The sequence below is a fragment of the Pelobates fuscus genome, chromosome 6, assembly GCF_036172605.1.
Source record: "Pelobates fuscus isolate aPelFus1 chromosome 6, aPelFus1.pri, whole genome shotgun sequence".
NCBI classification, from domain to species: domain Eukaryota; kingdom Metazoa; phylum Chordata; class Amphibia; order Anura; family Pelobatidae; genus Pelobates; species Pelobates fuscus.
In genome coordinates, this window is record NC_086322.1 from 283076534 (window position 1) to 283101464 (window position 24931).

At 42.3% G+C, this 24931-nt stretch overlaps 1 long non-coding RNA gene across 1 annotated transcript in view; it reads right to left on the reverse strand.

Annotated features, from left to right (window-relative positions):
* The window catches only part of LOC134614992 (uncharacterized), a 420807-nt gene that overhangs the window by 293438 nt on the left and 102438 nt on the right, over positions 1-24931 (reverse strand). The window lies entirely within an intron of this gene.

Consider the following 24931-nt stretch of genomic DNA (forward strand, 5'->3'; position numbering starts at 1 on the left):
GAATCTCCTCTATAGCCAACACTGAGGGGCCGCCTTGAAACCGCCCCCTCACCCCTTTCCACCAGGTTCCAGAACCCTTCCCCAAAAACTCCTCTCCACCAATCAGGAGCCGTCCCGAGCTTAAGGAGGGGGTTAGTGCTCACCCCTCTGGATAATCAGCATTATGTCTATAGATCAGGGAACTTTCCGACCCAGCCCCCATCCTATTAAGAACAACTAACCCATATCTTATTTCAGTGCTGCATAAAGTCATAATATCGACCCTGTACACCCCCTCCTCCCCATCCATAGGAATGCAATATAAAAAGTGCCCAAATCCAGCCATCACCCCAATAATAATATAATACTATAATATAACTATAATACTGCCCCTATTAATAGCTTATCTAAGCAAAAACTGCCCCCTAATCAAACCCTGTCCCTACTTAATCTCACTGCAGGGTAAATAAAATACCTGACTAATCCCACAGTGATCACTCTAATCTCATCCTATTTCACACTGTCTCATTACTAGGGAACCACATGCTTTAAAAATAAAGAAAAAAATATATTAAGGAAAGAAAAAAAAACAAAAAAAAAACACCCAATCATGGGTTATTTTAAACTTGGGTGGTCTCATTCTGCCTCTTATATAACACATTATATCTGTATGTAACTTGTCTTTTTATTGGCTGATGTGACTCAAAACAAAAAAGTATCAGTTAGGGTTAAGGGGGTTAAAATGGATTTGACAAGGCAGTATATTGATTTGCAGTGCAATAAGTAGGAATTTTGTCCACAGCCAAATTGGGGGGAACAAACAAAACAGAGCCCGTACAGCTGTTTTTTGGTTTGTTTGTTTTATAGCTGTTTAACCGTTTGGGCTACATAGGAAATAAACAGCTATAAGTTTACTACTAGGCTTTATTTTGTGTTTTTTACTTGGTTTATCTCATGTAGTACATATCTCTTTATTTTCTATGCTATGTTACTTACAGTGGGTCAAAGCTCTTCATTAACCTGTGGATTTTGGAGAACCGAATAAAGGTTTGCAATGTTAAGACCAAAATAGGCGAACTATTAAAAAACATTTTTTTTTTTTTTTAAATCTCAAATTGATTTTCTCGAAAATTTGGGCAGTTTTGACCATAATTTTTTTTCTAAATTCTCGACAAACACCAATTTATTGAAAAATCGTGAAAGAGTCTCCTACAATAATCTTCTTTGGATGCAATATATGGGGAACCTGTGTGGCAGAAGCGGGTGCTATCTGTAAGCTCTGGGCAAAAATCACAAATATCCATGTACAGGGCTCAAAATTTACACTAGCCATTGGCGAGTAAATATTAAGCCCTGGAGAGTAGGAATTTACCACTGGAGGGTATACTACATCTCAGTCTAAAAATGAGAACGAATATACAACAAGTCCATGTATTATGTCTGTAAATGCATTCCCATAACAGGGAGACAATGGGACTTATTCACCAAACTGTGATCTGCGTCTTGAGAACGGAATAGCTAAATTCATATCAAAATACCTTTTTTCTCCGGTTGGCTTGTGAGTATTCCACAATTCACCATTTAGTATATAAATCCTATCACATACCTCAAAAGTGTCCCTATTTAGGAGGAGGTATCTAGTGGCAGTCCAGTCCTTATCCAGTGCTGCATAATGTGACACTAAAGGGATCCTTTAATTCACTGAAGACATGAATAAAGCTTATTTTTTACAGAAACTGCTAACTAAACATATTACTGTATTCTTAACGTTATAGTGTCCCTGACCCTATCTAGCATAGTACCCCCTTTTGACATTTGCCATAGTAATAATAATTAAAAAGAAGGGTTTTACTTACATTTTTCCCTTGTGCCACTTACCTCTCCTCCTCTTGCGACGTCATGGAGGAGGCATGGTTTCCTCCAACGATGGTGACTTTAGTGACCCTTTTACTAGGATTACCAGATCCACAATGGCACCCCTTTTATGTGAACACGATATTGGCCCATGAAAACATTATGTGGGTCTGGTAACCAGTGGCAGAACAAAAGCAGAGAGGGCCCTGGTGTAAGAATTGTTTGGGGATTCCCCTATAGGAATGATGAAAAAGGTAGATCTCCGTCCGTCATATAGCTCCCACACTTCTTTGCCAGCTAGGGATCTAACATTTGCCCATCGTTGCAGGGTTGTATTTAGCACTGAGCAATGTTTGTATGTAAGCATGCTTTTGTATGGAGTATGTGTGTGTGTGTGTGAATGTAGGGTTGCATGTGTGTGTAATGTTGTGTTGAGTGTTTTAATTTAGTGTTGCCATTTGAAAGCAATAGTTTACTTGTGTATAGCGTTTACCTTTGAATGTAGGGGTGTGTCTGTATGTAGTGTTGACGTTTGAATACAGGGGTGTATCTGTGGGTACTGTTGGAGTTTGAATGCTGAGATGTATGTACATATACACATACACATACACTGACACACACACACACACTGATACACATATAAACACTAACACACATCCAGATACACAGACAAACATGCATATACACAGACACATAGATACACATACTGACACACATACAGATACAGACATGCAGATACACAGACACACATACAGATACACATATATATACACACAGACACACACACTGACATACATATAGATACACAGACACACACAGATACAAAAGGGCACACATTGACACACATATACACATACAGACACACATATAGATACACAGCCACACAGATATATACGCAGACACACATTCAAAATGTACACATTTAAATTCACCCTCCGGTGCAGGAGGATCGCTTCACTGGGGTCAAGTTGATTGGCAAAGGCTGTCGAGTCTCTCCAACTCCGTGCCCCCTCCTCTCAACCTTTTTCTCCAGCATAGCTCTGTGTTATCTGGGAGGAAGTGACAGGTTTTTACTTCCTCCCAGGCCGCCAAGATTATAGGGCTGCAGCGCATGACTGGGCCCCTGAAAACACTTTGCCTTCAGGTGGCCTTAAGTGCATGGCCCACCCAATGGGCCCCCTGATCGTGCTGACTCCTGTGCAGCCTGCACTGGTAGTAGTTCCGCCTCTGCAGGTAACCCTACCTTTAACCCCTTAGTGATCCCATTGATCCCAATTTTCTGGTGCTATATAAATAATTAAATAAAATTAATAATTAATTATATACAATGTATGCCTTGGTATAAAGATATAGCACTAAACAAGTTAAAGACACATTATTTTGAGTTTTATTGCTGTGGAACTCTGTGATACTCATAAATACCAAACATTCTTAGCTCTTACAAAAGATGGTTTCCAGGGTGGAAAAAAAGGGGTAATTAAACCAGGACGTTCAGTCCCTTCTAACTAGGAGCAATACATATATATATATAGGAAGCAAAAACCAAAAAGGTTTTGGTGGGGGAAAAAATTGTGATTGAAAACCCCTTCCACCTGAAGTCTGTGGATAGTTAATACAATGTACAATATATAGACTCCCATATAAAATGGTTTACCGGGTTATTTTTCCAATAATTTTCATTCTATACCAAGTACACGAGTTACTCGATAAACTCAAAATTTTAGCAATATAATGCGGAATAGCAAAAATAAAAATATCAAAGCAGAACTGGATCTAAGAAGTAGACATTTTCCAATCACCTATTTTAGCCGATTTAATTCGATAAAATTTGAAGTTTAGGGAATGATCCTTAAAGGGACACTATAGGCACCAAAAGTACTTTATCTTAATGGAGCAGTTTTGGTGTAGAGATCTTGTCTCTGGAGTTTCACTGCTCAATTCTCTGCCATTTAAGAGTTAAATCACTCTGTTTCTGTTTATGCATCTCTAGCCACACCTCCCCTGGCTGTGACTGACACAGCCTGCACGAAAACAAAATGGTTTCATTTTCAATCAGATGTAACTTACTTTAAAAGTGTTTATGTCTTACTTTGTAAGTGTTTTCTAAATTGAACTTTAAATTGAACTTTTTTTTCGCACACAGGAGCATCCTGCAGGGTCTAGATGCTATTAACAGAGCAGAATATAAGACATTCTAAATCAAACAGAATGTGCAACAAAGAAAGTGTAAACAATAGATGACTCTTTACAGGAAATGTTCAGCAAGGCTGTGTAAGTCACATGCAGGGAGGTGTGCCTAGAGCTGTATAAACAAAGTGATTTAACTCCTGGTCTATACACCAAAACTGCTTCATTAAGCTAAAGTTGTTTTGTTGCTTAGAGTGTTCTTTAACCTTTTTAATGGGCCATGCTAAGTATGTATTTTTCTATGTAAATATGGCTGATTTATATTTTGCCAACCAGCACACATGTGTGTTTTTATTAGGTTTTTTCCAGTTTTCCAGAGACACTCAACACTAAGGGATTTACGCACTAAACACTGAATTGAAAAATGAAAAGAAAATTTACGCAAGAACTGATTTGGGAAAAATCCAACTGAAACGTAGTCACAGCTTGAAAATTTTTGCCCGAATTTTGTCATTTTTTGTTCACTACTTTTTGGGTGTTTGGCGAATCCTCCACTCAGCAACTCAATTCTCTAAGAAATTTGGAGCAAAGCACAAGTCAAATTGGGACCTTTCTACTGAATCTGGGTACATCAAGTGTATATACTGTATAAGAATGAACCTGTAGCGATATGAAAAATTGACTTTTTCGAAGGCGACAACGATTTTAGTTTAGACCAAGAGTATGCATCGCCCATAAGAGTCATTAATCAAAATGTCAGATTGGATATAATGTTGTGAATCAATGTAAGAATATTTACTGGGACACAGAGGATGTATTCAAACTATATTATTATTGTGAATTTGGATCAGAAGGTTTGGTGGGTCTGACTGGCAGTTGCCCCCCAGGCAGCCCTAAATCATTTTAGAAACGCCCGCCTGCAGAAGCGCCTCTCTAATAAAGAGGTTTAGGCGGTTGCCTAAACTGCCTTAGGGCAGACTGTGTCGGGTCCTCTGTCAGTGACCGAGGACCCAAAACCAGAAGGGGGCCCAGGGGCTTGCTCATTCTGCCTGGGAGGAAAGCGTCCGTGGCCACTGGTCTGCAGCTCCGCAGTGTGCAGAGCTGCAGACCATGTGTTTTGTGAAATCTGGACAATCAGAGAGTTTTTGCGGGTTACCACGCCAATGCTCTGACCGGGTCTCGCGAGATACATAGTCTGCAGCTCCAGACCGGATATCACCACTGGACCACCAGGGAGCCCACTGGATTACCAGGGAGCCCACACGGGACCATCAGGAAACGACAAACGGCATTTAGTCCCCCCTCTGTCTCACCATCACCCCCCCTCCCTCACACCATCACCCGCACATAAACCACATTGTATCATATTTGTCTGGCTTTATAACATCAATATCCTTATAAAACCAGGAAAAGGTGGGCATGGATGGTGAGCTGTTTCGGTGGTGCAATGGGCCACTTGACTAGATTTGCCCCCCAGGCCTAAGGCTGCCAGCCCTCCCCTGGCAGCAACACTGGTTACTCACACTCAATGGAAGGGTATGCATGGATAAATGTCTCGAGGTTAATTTGACAGTTAAGGCAAAAGTAAATATGTGTTTAAGCTGCATTTACAGGAGACATTTCTTCAGTTTGATCCATGGTGTCACACATTAGGAAAGCCCCAAATCAGGACTGTCCAAAAGAGATCAGGACTGTCGGGGGTTATGCAGCACTACCTGTATTCTCCTTACTGACACCCATGAATTAGGCAGTAGTGAGATGCTAGGATCATTGTTCCCTCTAAGCATTTCGTTTAGTTATCTATCAGTGAAACAGCTAATAAATAAATAAAGACCCAGCCGGGAAAAAAGAAAAAGAAAGCACTCCATACAAACAGTTGGGTGTGGTGGTTATAATGATGCCTTTCTTAACCGTTTCAACCTTGACGTTGGACCATTCCCAAACACGTGCTTAAAGGAACCTCAGTTAGGAGGAGTTCTGCTCTGACTCAACTTAAAAAGGCTGAATCTGAGAAGGCAGCACCCTCTAAAACCCTAGCAGAGGTAATCTCTGACCGCTTTGAGAAAGATTTGCCAATTCTACCTATTTATCCTTGATACAGATCACTCTTAAAGCAGTCCCGACTTAATATTTCTCAATATAGTGTTTTCTGTAAAACATAGTTTGTAAAAAAATTTAACGCTTCAAATGTAACTCTTATCTCAAAGATGATTAAATAGTACCCTTACATTAATCACAATTGAATAGACACACTTGTAACCCCTATGAATGACTAATGCATGCGATTCCAGATCGGTTGCACACAATAAGTAATCGTGATTATCAGCCAGCCAAATTATTCTAGCAACGTGTGCATGCGCGTGTGTGTTACATAGGGGTAGCAGCATGTAAATTAAACCTTCTCTGTCCCGGGTAAATTAAGCGTATCTCCTGAATCAGTTAATTAGGCCATTCGAAGGAAGAAATAAATTGATATAATTGTTGTTTTAGAGAAAACACCGACTTGAAGATCCACCGTCTGATACGCAAGAGATAAACCCACAACACCACCTGTGTCTAATCCAAAAACGTGTGTGGGATACTGAGCTATTAACACTGTATGTTGTGTATCATGCATATCAAACACATTTGTGCCTGGATTTTAAAGGTGTCTGTAAGCTTCGGTAATACCCCAGACTGCTTGGGGTGATGTATGGGGTGAGACGTGGCTGGTGTTTATATATAGGCTGCCAGCGTCCTGTTTCTCATTTACGGACCCTCAGGCTGTGTTTAAAGGTTTCCTCACATCCTCCCCCTCCTTTTTAGGATGTTGTGGAGAGGATGCCTGAGGGCCTGATACAGTAAGGAGAGATATTTCTTTTAAGATAAGGTTTTCTACTACTCTTCCTATTCTCTAATGTACCTATTCTTTTCAGGACAACCTCCCCCGCTATTCTACAACTTACCCGAATAGTACTATTACTCCATATAACCTCTCCCTATAACTCCTCCTATTACTCCATATAACCTCTCCCTATAACTCCTCCTATTACTCCATATAACCTCTCCCTATAACTCCACCTATTACTCCATATAACCTCTCCCTATAACTCCTCCTATTACTCCATATAACCTCTCTCTATAACTCCTCCTATTACTCCATATAACCTCTCTCTATAACTCCTCCTATTACTCCATATAACCTCTCCCTATAACTCCTCCTATTACTCCATATAACCTCTCTCTATAACCCCTCCTATTACTCCATATAACCTCTCTCTATAACTCCTCCTATTACTCCATATAACCTCTCCCTATAACTCCTCCTATTACTCCATATAACCTCTCCCTATAACTCCTCCTATTACTCCATATAACCTCTCCCTATAACTCCACCTATTACTCCATATAACCTCTCCCTATAACTCCTCCTATTACTCCATATAACCTCTCTCTATAACTCCTCCTATTACTCCATATAACCTCTCTCTATAACTCCTCCTATTACTCCATATAACCTCTCCCTATAACTCCTCCTATTACTCCATATAACCTCTCTCTATAACTCCTCCTATTACTCCATATAACCTCTCTCTATAACTCCTCCTATTACTCCATATAACCTCTCCCTATAACTCCTCCTATTACTCCATATAACCTCTCCCTATAACTCCTCCTATTACTCCATATAACCTCTCCCTATAACTCCTCCTATTACTCCATATAACCTCTCTCTATAACTCCTCCTATTACTCCATATAACCTCTCTCTATAACTCCTCCTATTACTCCATATAACCTCTCCCTATAACTCCTCCTATTACTCCATATAACCTCTCCCTATAACTCCTCCTATTACTCCATATAACCTCTCCCTATAACTCCTCCTATTACTCCATATAACCTCTCTCTATAACTCCTCCTATTACTCCATATAAACTCTCTCTATACCTCCTCCTATTACTCCATATAACCTCTCCCTATAACTCCTCCTATTACTCCATATAACCTCTCCCTATAACTCCTCCTATTACTCCATATAACCTCTCTCTATACCTCCTCCTATTACTCCATATAACCTCTCCCTATAACTCCTCCTATTACTCCATATAACCTCTCTCTATAACTCCTCCTATTACTCCATATAACCTCTCCCTATACCTCCTCCTATTACTCCATATAACCTCTCTCTATAACTCCTCCTATTACTCCATATAACCTCTCCCTATAACTTCTCCTATTACTCCATATAACCTCTCCCTATAACTCCTCCTATTACTCCATATAACCTCTCTCTATAACTCCTTCTATTACTCCATATAACCTCTCCCTATAACTCCTCCGATTACTCCATATAACCTCTCTCTATAACTCCTCCTATTACTCTATATAACCTCTCTCTATAACTCCTCCTATTACTCCATATAACCTCTCCCTATAACTCCTCCTATTACTCCATATAACCTCTCTCTATAACTCCTCCTATTACTCCATATAACCTCTTCCTATAACTCCTCCTATTACTCCATATACCCTCTCTCTATAACTCCTCCTATTACTCCATATAACCTCTCCCTATACCTCCTCCTATTACTCCATATAACCTCTCTCTATAACTCCTCCTATTACTCCATATAACCTCTCTCTATAACTCCTCCTATTACTCCATATAACTTCTCTCTATAACTCCTCCTATTACTCCATATAACCTCTCCCTATAACTCCTCCTATTACTCCTTATAACCTCTCCCTATAACTCCTCCTATTACTCATATAACCTCTCTCTATAACTCCTCCTATTACTCCATATAACCTCTCTCTATAACTCCTCCTATTACTCCATATAACCTCTCCCTATACCTCCTCCTATTACTCCATATAACCTCTCTCTATAACTCCTCCTATTACTCCATATAGCCTCTCTATAACTCCTCCTATTACTCCATATAACCTCTCTCTATACCTCCTCCTATTACTCCATATAACCTCTCCCTATAACTCCTCCTATTACTTCATATAACCTCTCCCTATAACTCCTCCTATTACTCCATATAACCTCTCTCTATAATTCCTCCTATTACTCCATATAACCTCTCTCTATAACTCCTCCTATTACTTCATATAACCTCTCTCTATAACTCCTCCTATTACTCCATATAACCTCTCCCTATAACTCCTCCTATTACTCCATATAACCTCTACCTATAACTCCTCATATTACTCCATATAACCTCACCCTATAACTCCTCCTATTACTCCATATAACCTCTCTCTATACCTCCTCCTATTACTCCATATAACCTCTCCCTATAACTCCTCCTATTACTTCATATAACCTCTCCCTATAACTCCTCCTATTACTCCATATAACCTCTCTCTATAATTCCTCCTATTACTCCATATAACCTCTCTCTATAACTCCTCCTATTACTTCATATAACCTCTCTCTATAACTCCTCCTATTACTCCATATAACCTCTCTCTATAACTCCTCCTATTACTCCATATAACCTCTCCCTATAACTCCTCCTATTACTTCATATAACCTCTCTCTATAACTCCTCCTATTACTCCATATAACCTCTCCCTATAACTCCTCCTATTACTCCATATAACCTCTCCCTATAACTCCTCCTATTACTCCATATAACCTCTCCCTATAACTCCTCCTATTATTCCATATAACCTCTCTCTATAACTCCTCCTATTACTCTGTATTACCTCTCTCTATAACTCCTCCTATTACTCCATATAACTTCTCTCTATAACTCCTTCTATGACTCCATATAACCTCTCCCTATAACTCCTCCTATTACTCCATATAACCTCTCCCTATAACTCCTCCTATTACTCCATATAACCTCTCCCTATAACTCCTCCCATTACTCCATATCACCTCTTTCAATAACTCCTATTACTCCATATAACCTCTCCCTATAACTCCTCCCATTACTCCATATAGCCTCTCTCTATAACTCCTCCCATTACTCTATATAACCTCTCCCTATAACTCCTCCTATTACTCCATATAACCTCTCTCTATAACTCCTCCTATTACTCCATATAACCTCTCCCTATAACTCCTCCCATTACTCCATATAGCCTCTCCCTATAATTCCTCCTATTACTCCATATAACCTCTCCCTATAACTCTTCCCATTACTCCATATAACTCCTCCCATTACTCCATATAACCTCCCTCTATAAATCTGCATATTGTCCTATGTAGCTGTTGTTGTTGCTACATTGTATAGTGTTTGCCTGAAGTGCTCTTACAATGTAGAGTAAATGATACACTTTTTAAAGAGCCCGCAACGTATAATAGATTCTGTTCTCTCTCAGCATGAAGTTACTGGACTCAGTACTGCGACCGACACATTGGCCTAATGCGAGTCTATTCTTTTGTCGTGTTTGCAGGATTTCTCCCACCAAGCCCCCCAGACCTGAGCAATTCTTGTTTTCCACTTCTCCTGCTCTTTCTTCCCTCCAGTCGTGCCCTCTCTCAGCTATACCTCCCTACCCTCAGTCCCCCTCCTCCCCTCTCCCTCTTTCCTGTAACTCTAGCTTGTCTTAGAGACTGAGGTAAGAATGAGGGCGCTTTTCTGCAGAGAGGCCCCTGTGACTTCAGGAGGTAATTGAAACCATAGGGTTGGGTGGGGGGAGGGGGTTCCTCAGCTCCAAAAATCAAAGACTCTTTGGGGATGGGAAACATGGGGCTGCAGCTGGGCTGACTTACAGCAGGGAAAGGTATAGGACACAGAGTGGGGGTACACCTGTCTGTCTGCGTCTTGAATCTCCCAGGAGGCTAATTACATTCACAGCAGTCACCTCTGACGCTGGACCTCCGGCGACAAGATTTCAGTAAGAAGTACCTCCAAACTGGAGTTGTATTGGGGTTTCCATGTTTCGAGAAGGTTTAATCTCTTTCTGTGGTTAAAAAAAAAACCTTTGAAATATAACAAGCTCTTTTATTTTTACAATTCTGCGATATTGCCTTGATCTTGATTCATAATTGTTTGTGTTAAACTAAAACAAGACGGGTGGAGGATTGACAAAAGAACCTCAAATTTGGGCCAAAATATGCGATTTTTAAACATCCCTTTAACTGTTTATTTTGACGTAAATTTAGCAGTTGCCTTTCCAATTCTCCTTTATTCTTTGTTTACTAAATAAATTCCAAAATAACCCGCATCACTAATGCAATCATTAGAAAATGACAATGCATATACTGCGTATTCTGCAGTTGTTATAATACTTCAAAGGTACTTATAAGTACTATAAGCACTGCAAAACTTTAAACATTTACTTTTCCTAATACGGTCAGCCAATCACTGCCATTCAGGTTATATGGAATTGATACGGGTAGTCATTAAATATATTAACATGTTACGAAAGTTCCTTAAAAGTGGACAGCCCGGGTGCCAAGAAGAGCCCATGTTTTTGTCAAACCAATCAAATGTACGACAGTGCCTTTTGGGTTTCACCACCATAACCTCTACCCTGAGCCGATCTATTAAAACATTGCAGACAAGTGGTTTGAAAGCTATTGGTGTTAATAGCGTGTTAGGTACAAACAACATAGGAAGACGGAAGTAAAAGTTGGGTCGAAAAAAGAAGGGAGAGAGGAAAAAAATGGAATAAATATACTTTTTACTGAGTATAATAACTTCCATAATAGATATTAGAACCCATATGTCATTTCCCACAATGTGCCACAATCATAACGTTCAAGTCCATTTTATTCTCCAGGTCTTCTTGGGCTACAAGAGCTAGATGTATATTTTGTGCAAGACAGAAACTCATCAGATAAACATTCTCATCCAAATAATGTTTTTCTTCAAAGGGACACTATAGTCAACAGAACAACTACAGCTTAGTTGTATTTACATTATAGCCTAGGGACACATTTAGTTGCCACTCCTCACATGAACACTAGAGGTTCTTCCTGGGGCAGTGCTGCACTGACGTTCAAAGAGATACTGATTGGCTAGGAGGCGTTTGGCCCTGTCCCACGCCCCACCTCCTTGGCTGCGATTATCAGAATTGACGATCTCAGCCAATACAATGCATTCCTATGAGAAAGCATTGTGATTGGCTGTGATCATCAATTCTGATGATGTCAGCCAAGAAGGCGGATCGAGGTGAGTTTTTTTTTTTTAACTTATTTAAGGGTGAGCAAGGACACTACATTTGTTTATAACACTATAGGGTCAGCAATACATGTTTGTATTCCTGACCCTATAGTGTTCCTTTAATAAATGTGTAAAATTACAAAACATACGGCCATACATATTACAGGGATCAAATAACCACCTCCCAATACTTTTTAAGTCATTCATTATCACCATCCAATTTTGCAGCTTTAGTAGTATTTAGTAGTATGAAAAGACTACAATAAATAATGTCCTGCAACAGGCACTTTGTTCCACTTCTTGTGTGTTATGTTTAAACCCTCGATACACTGCACTCCCAAAGACTGGACTTGGCTGTCCATAGTGGCTTGTGTTGCACAATTTTGACAGACACACACTCTCATATACACTGACAAACAATGACATACACACACACTATTACTTGGACACACACTGACAGACGCACACACTGACAGACGCACACACACTGACAGACGCACACTCTCACTGACAGACGCACACTCTCACTGACAGACGCACGCACTCACTGGCAGACACCCGCACTCACTGACCGACACATACACACTCACTGACCAACACATACACAAATTCACTCACAGACACACACACACATTCACTCACATACACACTTACAGACACACACATTCACTTACAGACACACACACATTCACTTAGACACACACAGTTACAGACACATACACACACGCAAACACTTGCAGACACATTCACATTTCTCCCAACACTCAAATTATTATTTCTATTTTATTTTAAATCCACCCAGCCTCCCTGGGAGAGCTGGAGTGGATTGCTTCCCTGCGGTCCCTTGTGGCTGCTGGTCGGGCAGGCAGGGGGCGCACAGGCTGAGTAGGCGGCGAGGGAGCTTTAATCTTCCTGCTTAGCTCCCTCGCGCGCCGCTTAATGATGCCGGGAACCGGTCTGACATCATATTCTGGCTCCCGGCTTAATTAAGCGGCGTGGAGGGAGCTGAGCAGGAAGAGCTCAGGTGAGTATGCTCCCTCGCTGCCCGCTGCCCGCCGCCATCCTCAGGGTGGCTCAAAAGAGGCCAGCTGGCCATTTCTTAAGCCCCCCAGGACATGAGGCAAGCAAAGTGCCGCCCAAGACAGATGCCTTGTTTGCCTCACGGAAGACACGTCCCTGCCTAAAAGTGTGGATGGCCTTAACTTTGCTTGATTTCAACATTTGAATTTTGTCAGCCACTAAACTCTTCATGTTTATCTCGATATTTTAGTTGATCTATGCCAGCTTCTGATATGATCCTACCTCAGATATTCTGAATTTTATATTTCGCACACCTCCCAACATTTCAAATGGACAAAGAGGGACACTTTCATTTTTGGGGTGTGAGTGGGGGTGTGGCCAGGGGCGGGACCGTTGTGAGAATGTTTAGGTGACTTACTAATAGCAATTTATGTAACTAAAATGTAATTTAGAGCAAGAGCAATGTATCTTATTGACACAGACTGATTTCTAAACACATTTATTGTAGTTTAAAGACACATTACTGGGAGTATTATTGCTGTGGAGTTCTGTTATACACTCAGACACATTACTGGGAGTATTGTTGCTGTGGAGCTCTGTTATACACTCAGACACATTACTGGGAGTATTATTGCTGTGGGGCTCTGTTATACACTCAGACACATTACTGGGAGTATTATTGCTGTGGGGCTCTGTTATACACTCAGACACATTACTGGGAGTATTATTGCTGTGGAGCTCTGTTATACACTCAGACACGTTACTGGGAGTATTATTGCTGTGGAGCTCTGTTATACACTCAGACACGTTACTGGGAGTATTATTGCTGTGGAGCTCTGTTATACGCTCAGACACATTACTGGGAGTATTATTGCTGTGGAGCTCTGTTATACACTCAGACACATTACTGGGAGTATTATTGCCGTGGAGCTCTGTTATACACTCAGACACATTACTGGGAGTATTATTGCTGTGGGGCTCTGTTATACACTCAGACACATTACTGGGAGTATTATTGCTGTGGAGCTCTGTTATACACTCAGACACATTACTGGGAGTATTATTGCCGTGGAGCTCTGTTATACACCCAGGCACATTACTGGGAGTATTATTGCCGTGGAGCTCTGTTATACACTCAGACACGTTACTGGGAGTATTATTGCTGTGGAGCTCTGTTATACGCTCAGACACATTACTGGGAGTATTATTGCTGTGGAGCTCTGTTATACACTCAGACACATTACTGGGAGTATTATTGCCGTGGAGCTCTGTTATACACTCAGACACATTACTGGGAGTATTATTGCTGTGGGGCTCTGTTATACACTCAGACACATTACTGGGAGTATTATTGCTGTGGAGCTCTGTTATACACTCAGACACATTACTGGGAGTATTATTGCCGTGGAGCTCTGTTATACACCCAGGCACATTACTGGGAGTATTATTGCCGTGGAGCTCTGTTATACATTCAGACACATTACTAGGAGTATTATTGCTGTGGAGCTCTGTTATACACTCAGACACACCAACAATATGGAGCTCCTAGAAAAGAGGGTTAGAGGTTTAGGTTAGAAGAGGAACAAAGGGATTTGGGCTCCAAATAGGGACTGTCCTTCCTAAATAGGGACAGTTGGTAGGTATGAGGATGATCACTACCAGTCATTTGCCTCAGTTTGTGCAGTTGGGACGCCACTTGAGCCCTCACAGTCAGAGACTTTGGTTTGTTTCATGTGAACTTTGCTAGATATGTGCTGGTGTGTGTGTTTGTGTGTGTGAGAGGAGTGCAGTGTGTGAAGGGTGCAATGTGTATGTGTAAGGCGTGAGGTGTGTGGTGTATGTGGCGTAGTTTGTGTGTGTGTGAGGGGTGAAGTTTGTGTATTGGGGTGCAATGTGTATGTGTAAGGCGTGAGGTGTGTGTGGCGCTGTGTGTGTGAGGGGTGCAGTGTGTAGGGAGTTATTGTGTGTGGGGGTAAGGACAGATAATAACAATATATATGTTTTTTTTTTTTATTAAAATAAATTATCTTTATACCTCCCACCTTTTTACCTTTGTTCGGGGGCGGGGGGACATCACAAGGCAAGCCTTGGTAATCCTAATCGGGAGTGAACTCTAGCCTGCAGATCCTGAGGCTAGAATTCACTATTGCAAAATCCTGAGCATTACAATGGTAACCACAGCAACGCTCCGAGCTTGTGAGAGGAGAACCCAGCGGAGTTGCAGGCTAGAGCTTTCCAGGGTCCTCTCCCTTACCTGCCGGCTGCCGCATTTCAGTTCCAGTGGGCCCGTGATGGAGATCTCTGATCTCCCCTCTGGTCTGTGAAGGCACATAGAAGCGGCCGACACGGGAGAGCCTTGGTGCTGCACTATATTCTTGGGGAGAGAGGCAATTGCCCTCCCTGGATCCGCCACTGCTTCCCCCCCTCTGTGTGTCTCTTTCCCCAACCCCCCTGTGTGTCTTCCTCCCCCAGTAGAACCTCTGATCGCCCCCCCCCCCGATCCAGCCCCTCTGTGTGTCTCTTCCAATCCTACACCTCCCTCTGAGGTCTGTTACCTCTTCTTTTCTGCTTACCTCCTTGTAGCTTGGCCCTAGGTACCACAGTAGGGATGTTCATTGCTCTCAGACAGAACTTCCTGTCAGACCATGTAGAGGATACAGAAGATCCTCTGCTGCAGTCCACTCAGTACCCCATGCCGGCGCGCCCAAAGCGGCCGCCTTTAATGCTTTATGGTTGTGCCGGCCTTGGTCATTGGCCTCAGTTAAGGTACTTGGGACTCCACGTAAACACTGTCAGTCCAAACATTTTGTTTATTCCATGTAACCCTCGCTAGAAATGTGGTTCTAGCTTCTAAATTTCACCTTTGTATGTTTAAAGTCTTTGTTGTATTTTGTTTACTTTGTTTTCTGGAACTTATATTGAATGCTGAAGCATTGTGTTCTGTAGTATCACTTTTATTTTATTACCTCTGCCTGCTACCCGCAGAACTTGTGTACTAAGCACCTGCCTTAGATTTACTACAACTGCCTTTCTCCTCAGTCCGCAACCTGAATACATATCACCTTGTTTGAACCTAGGACTTTACACCTCAGTTTACCTTAGTTACTTCTTTGTTTCCATGTGAGTTATGTTTACATCCTGCTAATTTCACTTCTACCATACCCTCCATTTAATTAACCTAATAATGATAATATTCCAGTTCTATGTGTTCTAGCTTATAGCAGGAGGACTCTTCCCTGGCCTGGTATCCAACTCTTTACTGCTACAGCGTTTGTCCTTTCTCTAAAGGGGAAGATCGGCAACCAACTACTAACCAATCAGTAGTGCCAAGGATTGACCAGAGAGTCACTTTGAATAAATCGCCCATAATCCCCACAATTCCCAGAGTTAATGTTGGATGAAGGGGATAACAATGCATATTTACAAAGGAAGCATATGGCATTATACACATTTCTTTAAAAAATAAACACATAACCAATCACATATTGGCTTCTGTCCTTCTCCACTGAACCCAGATTAAAATGGAGCTCAAAGTTGCATTTGATGGACTTTAGTCTTTTTTCCACATAGACAACTATGTAACTATCTAAAATTTCTCAGAACTTCCCTGCTCACACACCCCTAAATTTAAATTATCCCTCTTTGTCCATTTCAAATGTTTGGAGGTATGTGTGCAGCATTTCAAACAGTGAGACGAGCCACAACGGCACGAGCCATTGGGCCAAACTCCAACTGGGACTGCAATAGCTCAGCATGGGCACCTACTGGAGCAAAATGGCCAGGGACCTCCTGTGGTATAATTTTGAGCAGACGATTACTCGTCTCTGGGAGACCTCGGAATATTGACATGACCTATTAAATTGGAACGAGGAAGAAAGGTGTTAGGCATCCCCAATAAGCAATGAATTTATGCCAATCATCGCAGATCTGAATCAATAAAAATATTTTAAATCGGTGGTGTTCATTGGGGTTGAGGCCTACCATCCAGTATCTCTCTCACCTCCTCTTTCTCCTGTTTATTAGTTTTCGTCCCCCCCCCCCCATCTCCCTCTGTTTTCTGTCCTCTCTCTGTTTTCTGTCCCCCCCCCCCCCCCCCCCCCCCCCCCGGCTGCCCTCACCTCCTCTCTCAGGGGAGGCTCTGCCTGCTGAGTGTGGAATTACAAACATTTCAAATACAAACAGAGGATTGTATTTACAGACCATTACAAGGTTCCATTGCAAGGCTGCAACAGTCTGAAACTTAGCAACATCTCAGAATACTTGTCCAGTCACAAATGTATAAAATACCAATCATTGCATTCGAATTACGCTGCTCACAATAATGACATACTTCATAGGGGTGAATCCTACGCATCTGTAGGGGTTATTGTGAGGGTCATGGGAGTTGGAAATGGATACCCCCTAAATATGATTTTGAGGTGGTTACAGGGGGCAGAATCACTAAAGCCATAAAGCTTTAGTCTAGCTTCTAATCTTGTGTGTTTCATGTTTAAGCAAGGTGAAAAATAAAACATTTTAAAAATGATTGAGCAGCAGTCTATTTCCGGGATGTTGAGTGTTACGTTGTTTACTTATCAGCTATATTTACCAAATATCTGCCATCATTTTGCCCTTCTGTCAGTCAATGTTATAAGCGCTGCCATTTTCTGTCAGTAAACAATCTGTTTCTATTCCTCCAATGCAATGTGTGCCTTGGGACTAGACTTGTCATCTAGACAGTATTTTACCAGCACACAGGTATTTTTCTCTAACCAGACTCTGGTCAAATGTTAGCACAAGGTGATTTTTAACGTTTTATTGGTGTAATTTTCAGAAAAGTGAAAGTATCCCATAACACATTATAGGGAGAAGTTATATGGAGTAATAGGAGGAGTTATAGGGAGAGGTTATATGGAGTAATAGGAGGAGATATAGGGAGAGGTTATATGGAGTAATAGGAGGAGTTATAGAGAGAGGTTATATGGAGAAATAGGAAGAGTTATAGGGAGAGGTTATATGGAGTAATAGGAGGAGTTATAGAGAGAGGTTATATGGAGTAATAGGAGGAGTTATAGGGAGAGGTTATATGGAGTAATAGGAGGAGTTATAGGGAGAGGTTATATGGAGTAATAGGAGGAGTTATAGGGAGAGGTTATATGGAGCAATACGAGGATTTATAGGGAGAGGTTCTATGGAGTAATAGGAGGAGTTATAGGGAGAGGTTATATGGAGTAATAGGAGGAGTTATAGAGAGAGGTTATATGGAGTAATAGGAGGAGTTATAGAGAGAGGTTATATGGAGTAATAGGAGGAGTTATAGGGAGAGGTTATATGGAGTAATAGGAGGAGTTATAGGGAGAGGTTATATGGAGTAATAGGAGAAGTTATAGGGAGAGGTTATATGGAGTAATAGGAGGAGTTATAGAGAGAGGTTATATGGAGTAATAGGAGGAGTTATAGGGAGAGGTTATATGGAGCAATACGAGGATTTATAGGGAGAGGTTCTATGGAGTAATAGGAGGAGTTATAGGGAGAGGTTATATGGAGTAATAGGAGGAGTTATAGAGAGAGGTTATATGGAGTAATAGGAGGAGTTATAGGGAGAGGTTATATGGAGTAATAGGAGGAGTTATAGAGAGAGGTTATATGGAGTAATAGGAGGAGTTATAGAGAGAGGTTATATGGAGTAATAGGAGGAGTTATAGGGAGAGGTTATATGGAATAATAGGAGGAGATATAGAGAGAGGTTATATGGAGTAATAGGAGGAGTTATAGGGAGAGGTTATATGGAGTAATAGGAGGAGTTATAGAGAGAGGTTATATGGAGTAATAGGAGGAGTTATAGGGAGAGGTTATATGGAGTAATAGGAGGAGTTATAGGGAGAGGTTATATGGAGTAATAGGAGGAGTTATAGAGAGAGATTATATGGAGTAATAGGAGGAGTTATAGGGAGAGGTTATATGGAGTAATAGGAGGAGTTATAGGGAGAGGTTATATGGAGTAATATGAGGAGTTATAGAGAGAGGTTATATGGAGTAATAGGAGGAGTTATAGAGAGAGATTATATGGAGTAATAGGAGGAGCTATAGGGAGAGGTTATATGGAGTAATAGGAGGAGTTATAGGGAGAGGTTATATGGAGTAATAGGAGGAGTTATAGAGAGAGGTTATATGGAGTAATAGGAGGAGTTATAGAGAGAGATTATATGGAGTAATAGGAGGAGTTATAGGGAGAGGTTATATGGAGTAATAGGAGGAGTTATAGGGAGAGGTTATATGGAGTAATATGAGGAGTTATAGAGAGAGGTTATATGGAGTAATAGGAGGAGTTATAGAGAGAGATTATATGGAGTAATAGGAGGAGCTATAGGGAGAGGTTATATGGAGTAATAGGAGGAGTTATAGGGAGAGGTTATTTGGAGTAATAGGAGGAGTTATAGGAAGAGGTTATATGGAGTAATAGGAGGAGTTATAGGAAGGGTTTATTTGGATTAATGGAAGGTTATAGGGAGAGGTTATAGAGAGTAATACTGACACACATACATTGTATGTCAGATTGTGTGTGTGATTTCCAGGATATTGTATATGATTTGCAGGATTTAGGGAGACGCATTGAAACAAACGGGAGACTCCCGGAACCTCCTGGAGCGTTGGGGTGTCTGTTTATATAATTGTATAAGAGGACATAAATGATATAGATATTCACAGAGCACTGATACGTATGTGCATGTATACATTGTGTCTACACTTGAGTATTTTTGACTTTTTACATGACAGATCTTGGATGGGTTTCTGAAGCCCATGGTCAGCCATTGACACTCGGAACCCTCTTCCTGTCACCTGCCTTTACCCTGTACTGGAAATGATGAATTGGCCTCCACTGTGTGTTATTAATTTCATGCTGTCCCTATTCTCCACGGACTCTCATCGCTGTAACGGGGTTAAAAGCCTGGGTTATGGGGCCCTCGTGAATTTTGACCTCCCCTGACCCTCATGGGGAGAAGGGGACACTCGGAGCAACCTTTGGCCCCATCCATCAAGTTTGCCAAATCCAGAGAGAGACAGCTGCATCCAGACACACTGCCAGTTATCTAAACATCACAGGGACTTATATGATCTTTACATACGTTATAGAGATCAATAGCGTGATTAGGGGCAACATTTTTGCTAAAAAAAACAACATGTTTTAGGTTATCTTCTCATCTTACCAAAATAATGCCAGTCTCATTGACCAATTCCCTAACTACTTTTATAAAGATTTAATTTAGACTAATCCAACCCCACCAGAAAGTTACCCTGTACTAATACAGCTATACACTGTTCTTTTATCTAGCGTAATAGCAACAGTTATACGGCAAAGTTATGTGGAGTAATAGGAGATGTTTTATATAGTAATAGGAGGAGTTATAGTGAGAGGTTATATGGAGTAATAGGAGGAGTTATAGGGAGAGGTTATATGGAGTAATAGGAGGAGTTATAAGGAGAGGTTATATGGAGTAATAGGAGGAGTTATAGTGAGAGGTTATATGGAGTAATAGGAGGAGTTATAGGGAGAGGTTATATGGAGTAATAGGAGGAGTTATAGGGAGAAGTTATATGGAGTAATAGGAGGAGTTATAGGGAGAGGTTATATGGAGTAATAGGAGGAGTTATAGGGAGAGGTTATATGGAGTAATAGGAGGAGTTATAGGAAGAGGTTATAAGGAGTAATAGGAGGAGTTATAGTGAGAGGTTATATGGAGTAATATGAGGAGTTATAGGGAGAGGTTATATGGAGTAATAGGAGGAGTTATAGAGAGAGGTTATATGGAGTAATAGGAGGAGTTTTAGAGAGAGGGTATATGGAGTAATAGGAGGAGTTATAGGTAGAGGTTATGTGGTGTAATAGGAGGAGTTATAGGGAGAGGTTATATGGAGTAATAGGAGGAGTTATAGAGAGACGTTATATGGAGTAATAGGAGGAGTTATAGAGAGGTTATATGGAGTAATAGGAGGAGTTACAGAGAGAGGGTATATGGAGTAATAGGAGGAGTTATAGAGAGAGAGGGTATATGGAGTAATAGGAGGAGTTATAGGTAGAGGTTATGTGGAGTAATAGGAGGAGTTATAGAGAGAGAATATATGGAGTAATAGGAGGAGTTATAGAGAGAGGGTATATGGAGTAATAGGAGGAGTTATAGGTAGAGGTTATGTGGTGTAATAGGAGGAGTTATAGGGAGAGATTTTAAGGAGTAATGGGAGGAGTTATAGGGAGAGGTTATATGGAGTAATAGGAGGAGTTATAGGGAGCGGTTATATGGAGTTACAGAGGAGTTACAGAGAGAGGTTATATGAAGTAATAGGATCGATTATAGGAACAGGTGACATGGAGTTATAGGAGGAGTTATAGGGAGCGGTTATATGGAGTAATAAGAGGAGTTACAAAGAGAGTTTATATGAAGTAATTGGATTGATTATAGGAACAGGTGACATGGAGTAATAGGAGGGGTTATAGGGAGAGGTTAGATGGAGTTATAGGAGGAGTTCAGGGCCAGACTGGGAAAAAAATTCGGCCCGGGCATTTTTCAATCACAGCGGCCCCCTGAGAAGGGGGCGGGGCCAGAGAGGGTGTGTTTTGTCATGACTAAGGACAAGCCCACCCCCTTTCAAAGTGAGCATGTTGGTTCAATGTGCAGAGCCCTGCTGAAGAGCTCTAGCATGAGAAAAGGGCCCTGTATTTGGTCTGCGCAGTGCAAGCAAATTTAATAACATGCTTGCGCTGTGTTTGCTTTTCACTTATCTCTGATGTCTCAGTAAGTGGGATACCAGAGGACAAAAGGGCCTGGAAAGCGTATCGTGCTAGGGGCTGTAGAGAGTGTGTGTATAGGGGGCATAGTGTGTATTGGGGATGTAGTGAGTGTGTGCATGCCGGCTGTAGTGTGTGTAAGGGTTGTAGAGAGTGTGTGTTTAGAGAATTAGCATGTGTTTGTTAACAAGGAATGTAGTGTGTGCATAGGGGATCCAGAGCTTGTATGTCAGAAATGTAGTGTGTGTAGGTGGTGCAGTGTGTGTGTGTGTGTAGGAGATCTAGTGTGTAAAGGACCCAGAGTGTGTATAGGAGATTGTGTGTGTGTAGAGGATTTCGAGTGTATATATGGATCTACTGTGTGTATGTGTGTGTAGATTAGATGATCCAGAGTTGGGTAAGGGATTTAGCGTGGAGCGTAATGTGTGTAGTGGTGCAGTGTGAGGGGTGCTATAGTGTGTGTGTGTATATATATATGTGTGTGTATATATATATATATATATATATATATATAAATATACACACTATATACATCCAAATATATATGTATATGTGAGGGTCACAGTCAGGCCCGGACTGGCCATCGGGCACACCGGGCAAATGCCCGGTGGGCCGCGATGGCCGTGGTGCCGAGGCCGGCAGGGGAAGGTCCCAGGACTTCCCCTGCCGGTTTATGCAGGGCCGGCACTATCCGAGCGCCGGCCCCGCTGTATTCCATGTCGGGCCGGTGGGGAGATCAAAGATCTCCCTCACCGGCCCACATGCTATCCAATGCGGCCGCCGGCGGGGAGAGAGGGAGGGAGACAGCCTGCACGGAGAGAGGACCCGGCGGAGCTCTAACTTGCAGCTCCGCCGGGTTCCTCTCGCGAGATCCGGAGCGTTGCCATGGCAACGACCGGATCTCGCGAGAGTGAGCTCTAGCCCGCAGGCTAGAGTTCACTCACCACGAGGACCACCAGGGAACACTGCCACTCTGCCTCCCAGTCCCAGGAACCAGTCCCCCCCTCCCAGGCTAAAGGTAAGAAGGGAGGGGGGACATAATGCCTGTTATTTTATTTGTTTAGCCCCCCCCCCTACACACAAAATCCATTCTAACATTTATACATCACTCACACCCATCACACTCAGCACTCTCACACCCATCACACCCAGCACTCTCACACCCAGCACTCTCACACCCAGCACTCTCACACCCAGCACCCCCAGCACTCTCACACCCAGCACTCTCACACCCAGCACCCCCAGCACACCCAGCACTCTCACACCCAGCACTCTCACACCCAGCACTCTCACCCCCAGCACTCTCACCCACAGCATACACAGCACTCTCACACCCATCACACACAGCACTCTCACCCACATCATACACAGCACTCTCACACCCATCACACACAGCACTCACACCCATCACACACAGCACTCACACCCATCACACTCAGCACTCACACCCATCACACTCAGCACTCTTACACTCAGCACTCTCACCCACATAACACACAGCACTCTCACCCACATAACACACAGCACTCTCACCCCATCACACTCAGCACTCTCACACCCATCACACTCAGCACTCTCACACCCATCACACTCAGCGCTCTCACACCCATCACACACAGCGCTCTCACACCCATCACACACAGCGCACTCACACCCATCACACACAGTGCACTCACACCCATCACACACAGCGCACTCACACCCATCACACTCAGCACTCACCCCCATCACACTCAGCACTCACCCCATCACACTCAGCACTCACACCCATCACACTCAGCACTCACACCCATCACACTCAGCACTCACACCCATCACACTCAGCACTCACACCCATCACACTCAGCACTCACTCAGCACTCTCACCCACATAACACACAGCACTCTCACAACTATCACACACAGCATTCTCACACACAGCACTCTCTAACCCATCACACACAGCACTCTCACACCCATCACACAAAGCATTCTCACACACATCACTCTCACACACATCATACACAGCACTCTCACACACAGCACTCTCTAACTCATCACACACAGCACTCTCACACACATCGTACACAGTACTCTTACACACATCACACTCAGCACTCTCACACACAGCACTATCACACTCAGCACTCTCACACCCATCATACACAGCACTATCATACACAGCACTCTCACACACATTACAAACAGCACTGTCACACACAGCACTCTCACACACAGCATTCTCACACACACCACTTACCGCACCCTCACATACCACTTACCGCACCCTCACATACCACTTACCGCACCCTCACACACAGCACCCCTCACACACAGCATCCATCACGCACACATACTGCACCCCTCACATACACACAGAACCCCCCCAACACACTGCACCACACACATACACAATAGTTCCAAACACACACATATATATACATACACACACACACACAGCACCCCTCACACATACTGCACCCCTAAACACATTACATTCCAGACACACACTAGATCCCTTACCCAACTCTGGATCATCTACACACATATAAACACTAGATCCCTATATACACTCTGAATCCGTTATAAACACACACTCACTAGATCTCCTACACATTCTGGGTCCTTCAAACACACACTAGACTCCTATACACACACACACACACACACACACTAGATTCCTTGTAAGCAAACACATACTACACCCCTAAACACACACTTTCTACAAACACTACATCACCTATACACACACTCTATAGCCTGTTTGCACACATGCTACATCCCCTTTACATACATTCTCTACAGCCCCTAGCCACATATGCATCACATTACACCACAGGCACAACATGTCTAAAACTAACCTTATTACACAATACCACACCACAATCAGCTCACTCTACACACACGCAATACCACAAGCAGACTCCAAACACATGCACAATACTCTTTCCTGGCCCTTTTATCTCCTGGTATCCATTTATAGAGACACCAGAGACAAGTTGCAAGGAAACACAGTGCAAGCATGTTATTAAATTTGCTTGCACTGTGCAGAACAAATACAGTTTTTTTTTTCTCATGCTAGAGCTCTTCAGCAGAGC